Below are 8346 nucleotides of genomic sequence, written 5' to 3'. Positions count from 1 at the left end.
GCCGCTGACTAGGAGCGGGAGGAAAAGAACGAGCCAGCGAAGACCTGTCAAGTGTTTACTGTGAGTGTTTTATTGTGTGACTGAACGGGTGTTGTCCTGATGAAGGGTTTTGCATGATTGGAGGAATGCAGACTATACAGTGCCTTTGGGAAAGTATTCAGACCCCTTGACTTCTTCCACATTTTGTTACGTTACAGCTTTATTCTAAAATTGATTAAATTGTTTTCCCCTCATCAATCTACACACAATAGCCCATTTTTTTGGTGCAAATTTATTACAAATAAAAAACTGAAATAAACATTTGCGTAAGTATTCAGACTCTTTACTCAGTACTCAGCACCTTTGGCAGAGATTACAGCATTGAGTCTTCTTTAGTGTGATGCTACAAGCATGGCACACCTGTATTTGGGGAGTTTCTCCCATTCATCTTTGCAGATCCTCTCAAGCTTTGTCAGGTTGGATGGGGAGCATTGCTGCACGGCTATTTTCAGGTCTCTCCAGAGATGTTCGATTGGGTTCAAGTCCGGGCTCACAAGGATATTCAGAGACTTGTTCTGAAGTCTTGGCTGTGTGCTTAGGGTCGTTTTCCTTTTGGAAGGTGAACCTTTGCTCCAGTCTGAGGTCCTGAGCGCTCTGGAGCAGGTTTTCATCAAGGATCCCATTGTACTTTGCTCCGTTCATCTTTGCCTCGATCCTGACTAGTCTCCCAAGTCCCTGCCGCTGAAAAACATCCCCACAGCAGGATGCTGCCACCACCACCATGCTTCACCATTGGGATGGTGCCAGGTTTCCTCCATATGTGACGCTTGGCATTCAGGACAAAGATTTCAATCTTGGTTTCATCAGACCAGATAATATTGTTTGTCATGTTCTGAGAGTCCTTTAGGTGCCTTTTGGCAAACTCCAAGGGGGCTGTCATGTGCCTTTTACTGAAGAGTGGCTTCTATCTGGCCACTCTACCATAAAGGCCTGATTGGTGGAGTGCTGCAGAGATGGTTGTACTTCTGGAAGGTTCTTCCATCTCCACAGAGGAACTCTTGAGCTCCGTCAGAGTGACCATTGGGTTTTTGGTCACCTCCCTGACCAAGGCCCTTCTCCCTCGATTGCTCAGTTTGGCCTGGCGGCCAGCTCTAGGAAGAGCCTTGGTGGTTCCAAACTTCTTCCATTTAAGAATGATGGAGGCCACTGTGTTCTTAGGGACCTTCAATGCTGTATAAATGTTTTGGTACCCTTCCCCAGATCTGTGCCTCAACAAAATCCTGTCTCTGAGTTCTACGGACAATTCCTTCAACTTCATGGCTTGGTTTTTTCTCCGGCATTCATTGTCAACTGTGGGACCTTATATAGACAGGTGTGTGCCTTTCCAAATCATGTCCAATCAATTGAATTTACCACAGGTGGACTCCAATCAAGTTGTAGAAACATCTCAAGAATGTTCAATGAAAACCAGATGCACCTGAGCTCAATTTCGAGTCTCATAGCAAAGGACCTGAAAGGACTTATGTAAAAACAGGCATTTCTGTTTTTATACTTTAAAACATTTGCTAAAATGTAAAAAGAATATATACAAACATTGAAAAAAAATCTTTGTCATTGTGGGGTATTGTGTGTAGACTGCTGAGGATTTTTTTTTAAAAATCCATTTTAGAATAAGGCTGTAATGTAACAAAATGTGGAAAAAGTCAAGGGGCCTGAATACTTTCTGGGATTAACTGTTGCGTGAGAATATGGAAAAGTTGAATTACTTTAGTGAAGTTTAAGGGGCTCAGTGATTTTCAAGCCCGAGAATACTTTTCATAGGTGCAATTTCAAACATCTACAATTTTGATAATAACAGCTTTACCATTATGTTCAAGATGTATTGGAACAGTAAGACGCCATCTTTCCATTTTCAATCTGTGTGATATAATCAGCAGGAGTGAAAATACAGAGAAACCTCTTGTGCCAAGTCAATTGCACTAATCAGAAAGCTTTCTATTGTTAGGCAGTTATGTCAGATCCTTCATTTTTCATATACATAGCCCAGACCATAGTAAAGAAACTGCATACAAGGTTTGTGTTCTTCATTTGCATTGTATTGGGATATCAATGATCAAGTAGCATTTTGGAATATGAACAAACAGTAAATGGTCCTTAAGAGAGATGCTCCTTATCAATATAATCTTATTTGATAACCCAATTTGTTTATAACCCAAAACCCAACCATCATCTGGATTGAAAATGTCTGAATACAGTATTGTGTGTGTGTGTGTGTGTGTGTGTGTGTGTGTGTGTGTGTGTGTGTGTGTGTGTGTGTGTGTGTGTGTGTGTGTGTGTGTGTGTGTGTGTGTGTGTGTGTGTGTGTGTGTGTGTGTGTGTGTGTGCTCAATGGTAAGTTTGACCCGGACGTCGTCTACTGTTGATATTGCTCACTACAGTTGTTTATAGCTAATGGAATACAGTACAATGTTTCGCATTTCTCCGCCTACTCATTCTAATCCGAATGTACAATATTACAAACATTATAGTAGAGTTGTACAGTTATTCTTTTGACCTATTCATTATTTCTCTGATGTATTACTCTGCTTAAAATGTTTTACTGTATATGAAATCATTTGCTGTCAGAGGAAAAAAAACAATGACGACTAATTGTAAAAAAGGAATATTTTTGAAAAAACAGCGTGGGACCTTCTATTAAAGGCCAGGAAGGTGTTTTTCCAGACATACTAGTTTACCTTTTTTTGCATTTAAATACTGTAGAATGATTTCTCTGTCCAAGGCCAGTGAGTATACTCCAAATATAAACATGTGTAGGCAGTGCAAGATTATAGCTCATCGGTTCAGGTACAATTACATAGCTTTCATAGGAAATAGCCATGTTAACATGCCTTATAGTGACCCCGAAGCATTTAACATCAGCCTTTAACATCAAAGCAAGCTGCTGAAATCTAGGAAGGGACAAGATGGTGAGAGAGATACAGCGAAATGGTTTCACATGTAACAGATGGATAACAGTGATCGAAACTTCAGGAGGAGAGTTACAGATGGAATTGAAATAGAGACCGTGATACAACCTATAGACACACAACAAGGTCCACTCTCCCTTTTAACCTTTCACCTTGAAAATAAAAGCAGACATTTTACAAGACTAGTAAAACAATTTGGACACCTTTGAATGTAAATATGTACATGTACTTTATTGATGTAAAAAAAGAAATGGTAATGTTCAGATATTGTTACCCCAACACTTTGTATACCGTCTGCCCATGAATAAAACAACCATTTGGTTCAAGGAGCTCAGTTTCCAATTGTCTACCATCTTACAGTACATGTTCTTATAATATTTCGGAGGATGAACAAATACAGACTAATTGTTCCTACACGTTTTAGCCTGCAAAAGCACCTTACATTGTGTGGAGGTCTGTAATCAATTACCTGAATTACACACAGCAGTACATTCTCACTGGAAGTCTCACCACACACATCAGTTACTGGAAGAATAATGTTTTATATGACCTTAGGTTACCCCCCAAGCAAACAAGCACACTTTGGATATATTACAGCAGCCTCTCATCACTTCACACTTTTTTTTCTCCCTCCCTTTTCTCCATATCCACTCCCTTAGGAGTGCTAATGGGTTGTGAGTAATGTTATATCGCTGGCTTTCTCCCTCTCTTTAGTGTATTGGAAATGAAAACACTTGTTAGGCTCATGCTGGACCACTGTTTCCTATGACGTCTTACAGGCAGAGACGGGACTATACCTTCAACCCCCTATAGAGATATACTTTCCACTGCCCATCTCCTTCCAGGATTGGGGCCAAGCGAGTCTCCCTCATCATCACTCCTTTTTAAGATACGCTAATACACACTCTTTCCAAGGAAGAGCGCCTCTATTCCCCATCTGAAGTTTAGAGACCAATATGTCAGCATCTTCACCATTGACTGAGAGAAAACAATCAACCTCAAATTGCCTCAAAACAAGATAAGCAGTGTATTTTGTTGTGTGTTATCGCAATTTGGTAGAATCTGTCAAAAATAACTATATTTTCTCCTCTTGTGGATGGGGTGGGCTTCATACTGTTGGCTACAGAGGCAAAACAAATGATCCTTGTTCAATCATGCCCCCTACTGCTCACATTCATACATACACCAATACTGTGTTCCCTCTTGCAGTAGAACATTAGATCATTGCTCAGTGAAAGGTTGTCATCTAGTGTATTGGAAAATAACTGCAGTACTACCCTATACGATCCAACATTTCAGCTGATACAGTTGTTATACACAGTCGACAGACAAACACATTAATGCTGTCAAATATGTGGTAAGTCATTTTTATTAGAGAGTTGATTCCAGTGATGAATACACTCTAATAAGGCAGCATTGACACAATTTTAGTAACAAGATAGCAAACAATGACATTTTTTTTCTCTTCAGTTTTCCCCCCAGGAACTATATTAAGTTCTCCACACAAAACACAGCATATATGCTAAATAAAAATACAAATTGAATTAAAGGTAGTATGAAAGGAAAATAGGTACAGACATTCATTCAAACCGCTTCTTCCCTCTTTCCTAAAACCTAGCACTCTTCAGGAGTCACTGGAAGTTCCTTGGTGTGTAGTTTGTTGTGTCATCCAACCAAATCTTTGCATAGCTTCCTATTTTACTTACTGTAACATGCCATTCAATATGAACACACTTTGGGAAATCATCATAGCTTCATGACAGTGATCGAAGTAAACAAACAGATGCATTTGAACTAATAGGTCATCACTGTTTTTTTCCCCAGCGATAACCTAGTTTGAACAAAAGTAGATTTCAATGACAAAAGCATAACAGAATGCTTAGAAATGTAGTTGAACATTCAAATATTCAACAAGTTAAAGGACAATAGGTTATATGCACCAACTGCAGGTATATCAGCACTACAATATGTCAATTCAGATACAGTTATGGTCGATATGGTCGGCCACACGCTAGTCACAACCCACTTCCAAGACACAAGTTGTAAGACGATGAAAGCACCATACCAAAATCAATAGTGGAAAACGGAGTGCTATAATGATGATGAAAAGGGCAACTACATAGGTCTCTCTGTGTTCAATACACTTACCCTCAAAACAAAAATTGTTTTTCAAACAATAGGGCTCTCGTTGGAGTAAAATGAAGTGTGTCTATGTGTGTTTGCCTATAGTGCCTGTACACTCTGCTCAACCTGCAACACAGTCCATTTCCCTCACTGACACAATAGCACTTTCTATTCCCTCATAACCACCCAAAGGCTTTAGGGGAGACTTGGGTTGGTTGTCACACGTTTTACTCTGGTGTGTATTTCTCAGCACCAGTATATACAGTATAACAAGACTCTTTTCAACATTTACAGAAAGACCAAAGATCTTGGGTTGAAATAGGGATCCTATTAGAATGTTTTATTCCAACATTGAGTCAATGTTGGAATAAAACATTCTAATAGGATCCCTATTTCAACCCAAGATCTTTGGTCTTTCTTTCAAACACACTCTGCCCACTTGTGACAACCAGCCCCATCGCAGGGTTGGTTGTCACACAGTATAAGGTTCACAGGAGGTTGGTGGCACCTTAATTGGGGAGGACGGGCTCGTGGTAATGGCTGAAGTGGAATCAGGGGAATAATATCAAATATATCAAACAAATGGTTTCCATGTGGTTGATGCCATTCCATTCGCTCTGTTTCAGCCATTAGTATGCGCCGTTCTCCTCTAGGCAGTCTCCACTGATGGGGTTGGTTGTCACAATGTTGGCTATTAGTTTATTCCTTTAGTAAAAGGAAATTAAGCAATATAGTTCACAGCGTCTTAGACATAGCCTTTCTTTTATCAAATGATATTCCTAACAAAATGCAGGGTAACATATGACATTTTGAGTCAATTTGTGTGTGCGTGTGTTGCACACACATGTGTACATTTGTCGGTGTGTGACAGAGAAAATATGTTTGGGAGAGAAAGGCAACAAACCCAGATAGCAGAGAAACCTCTGGACAATGGATGAATGATGAATCGGGAAGATGCAGTTTTAGACATCGTTTGCTAATTGGCAAGACGTCTCACAGATGGTTTTAGAATACCTCCATTCTAAATTCTACAGTTCTACATAGTATATATGTCGGCCAGGCATCAAGACTCTATTCTGATGTCTCGGCGACATCTTCCCAATGTGCTTACGCTCTCCACCTTACATATATTATTCCCAACACATTTTGATCTTCCGGGAAGGAAGGTTTACAGCAACAGATCCCAATGCTAATTAAGATGCTACATGCTACCACATGGCTTGACCGAGGAACTCAGAAATAAGTATGGAATGTAGCTCTCCCTATAATATATTTTTTTGACATGTATACCCCCATAATGCAAACATTTATTTTTTGGATGAAAAATGAAAAAAAAAAATACTGGATGAAAAAAAATACTGCTGTCTTAAAAAAAGAAGAAGATGTTTTGCCTATGAATAAAACTTTTTTTTTTAAATACCCTCACCTAAATGTTTTGTTATGATGACATGAATCGACTAGGTGGATTAGTTATTTTGAAGAATTCACACATTTTAATCTTAAAAGTATTACACAGCGCCCTCTAGTTTGGGAGTTATAAGCACTGTGACAATCAACCCTGGTCTCCCCTACACACTGAATACAGAGCTACATGATAAAATAATGGCATGTGTGTTAGGTCTAGTGTGGTACATGGTAAGTGCTATTATGTCAAGAAATGATCACATGATGTTGGGGATGTAATTAATCATTTTTCTTCATCTATAACATTTACAAAAATAATCATGCAAATATACAGGTAATGCCCAAAATAAAGGAAACACTTCAGTAAATGAGGGATACAAAGTATATTGAAAGCATGTGCTTCCACACAGGTGTGGTTCCTGAGTTAATTAAGCAATTAATATCCCATCATGCTTAGGGTCATGTATAAAAATGCCCTATTGCCCATTATTTTGGCTACCATGGCTAGAAGAGATCTCAGTGACTTTGAAAGAGGGGTCTTAAAGGAGCACAGGGGGCTCAAAGGGTATGTGTGTCTCTTAGTCACCACATTTAAACCCAATTGAACACTTATGGGAGAATCTGGAGCAGCACCCGAGACAGCGTTTTCCACCCCTTCAACTAAACACCAATTTATGGAGTTTCTCGTGGAATAATGGTGTCGCATCCCTCCAACAGAGTTCCAGACACTTGGTGGTGAACCTATGCCAAGGCATAGAAGCTGTTCTGGTTCGTGATGGCCCAACACCCTATTAAGATACTTTATGTTGATGTTTCCTTTATTTTGGCAGTTACCTGTACATATTCACTACGCTTTACAACTGAACAGAAACAGTAAGTGCTGTTATATATACTACAAGGATGAAATACTCAAGAGATACCACACTCCTTTTCAAGGATACATGTAAACAATAGCCACTGACAATGTTATATCAGCATGGGGTGAGTGGTGTATTGGTTTGCCATAAACTTGCAATGACCACCACGATACCACATGAATACGACAGTGACAAGACCCTTTGACCTCCACTGACCACATCCACATGCCTGGGAGATGACGAGACATCACTCATTCAGTTCTGTTGTGCATCATCTAAGATTTCTTCCATCAGATAGCGGTTATAAACAAAATCATTTGATATGTCCTATCGATGTTACAATGATGGGTATGTTTTAGGGAGAATTTCAGTAATTCCCTGATATTTAAACAACATGTAGTGTTTCAAAAAATGTATCCAATGACCAGTAATGTATGTTGTAGATGTAACAACTAAGAGTACTCCAAAGAACAATTAAAGTGACTGAGCATCCACAGGAACACAAACTGCAAAGAACCATGGAGTTTCCATGGAAACGTACCTCTGTAAAATGGCACCTGTCTTTTAATCATAGACATGGTACAGTGCTGTAGCTTTCAGGTACACGCTTAGAAAAAAGGGTTTCAAAAGGGTTGTTTGGCTGTCCCCATAGGAAAAACCTTTTTGGTTCCAGGTAGAAATATTTTGGGTTCCATGTAGAACCGTCTGTGGAAAGGGTTCTACAAGGAACTCAAAAGGGTTCTACCTGGAACCAAAAAGGGTTATTTTAAGGGTTCTCCTACGGGGACAGCCAAAGAACCTTTTTAGGTTCTAGATAGCACCTTTTGTTCTGAGAGTGTAGACGTTTAGAGCAGGTTAATCTGAGAGAGGTATAATATAATCTGAGCACTACACTGGTCTGCAAATGTATTCAAGTCATAGTGGAGATTTAAATGAGATGGTATTGAATATTAAAACAAAATGGTGGAATTAGTGGAAGTAGCTGGAAGTAGGCCAGTAGGCCATAGGCCAGAATC

This window comes from Oncorhynchus gorbuscha, linkage group LG15 (genome assembly GCF_021184085.1).
Source record: "Oncorhynchus gorbuscha isolate QuinsamMale2020 ecotype Even-year linkage group LG15, OgorEven_v1.0, whole genome shotgun sequence".
NCBI classification, from domain to species: Eukaryota; Metazoa; Chordata; class Actinopteri; order Salmoniformes; family Salmonidae; genus Oncorhynchus; species Oncorhynchus gorbuscha.
The sequence above is the reverse complement of the archived record's forward strand: the minus strand, read 5'-3'. Positions refer to the sequence as shown.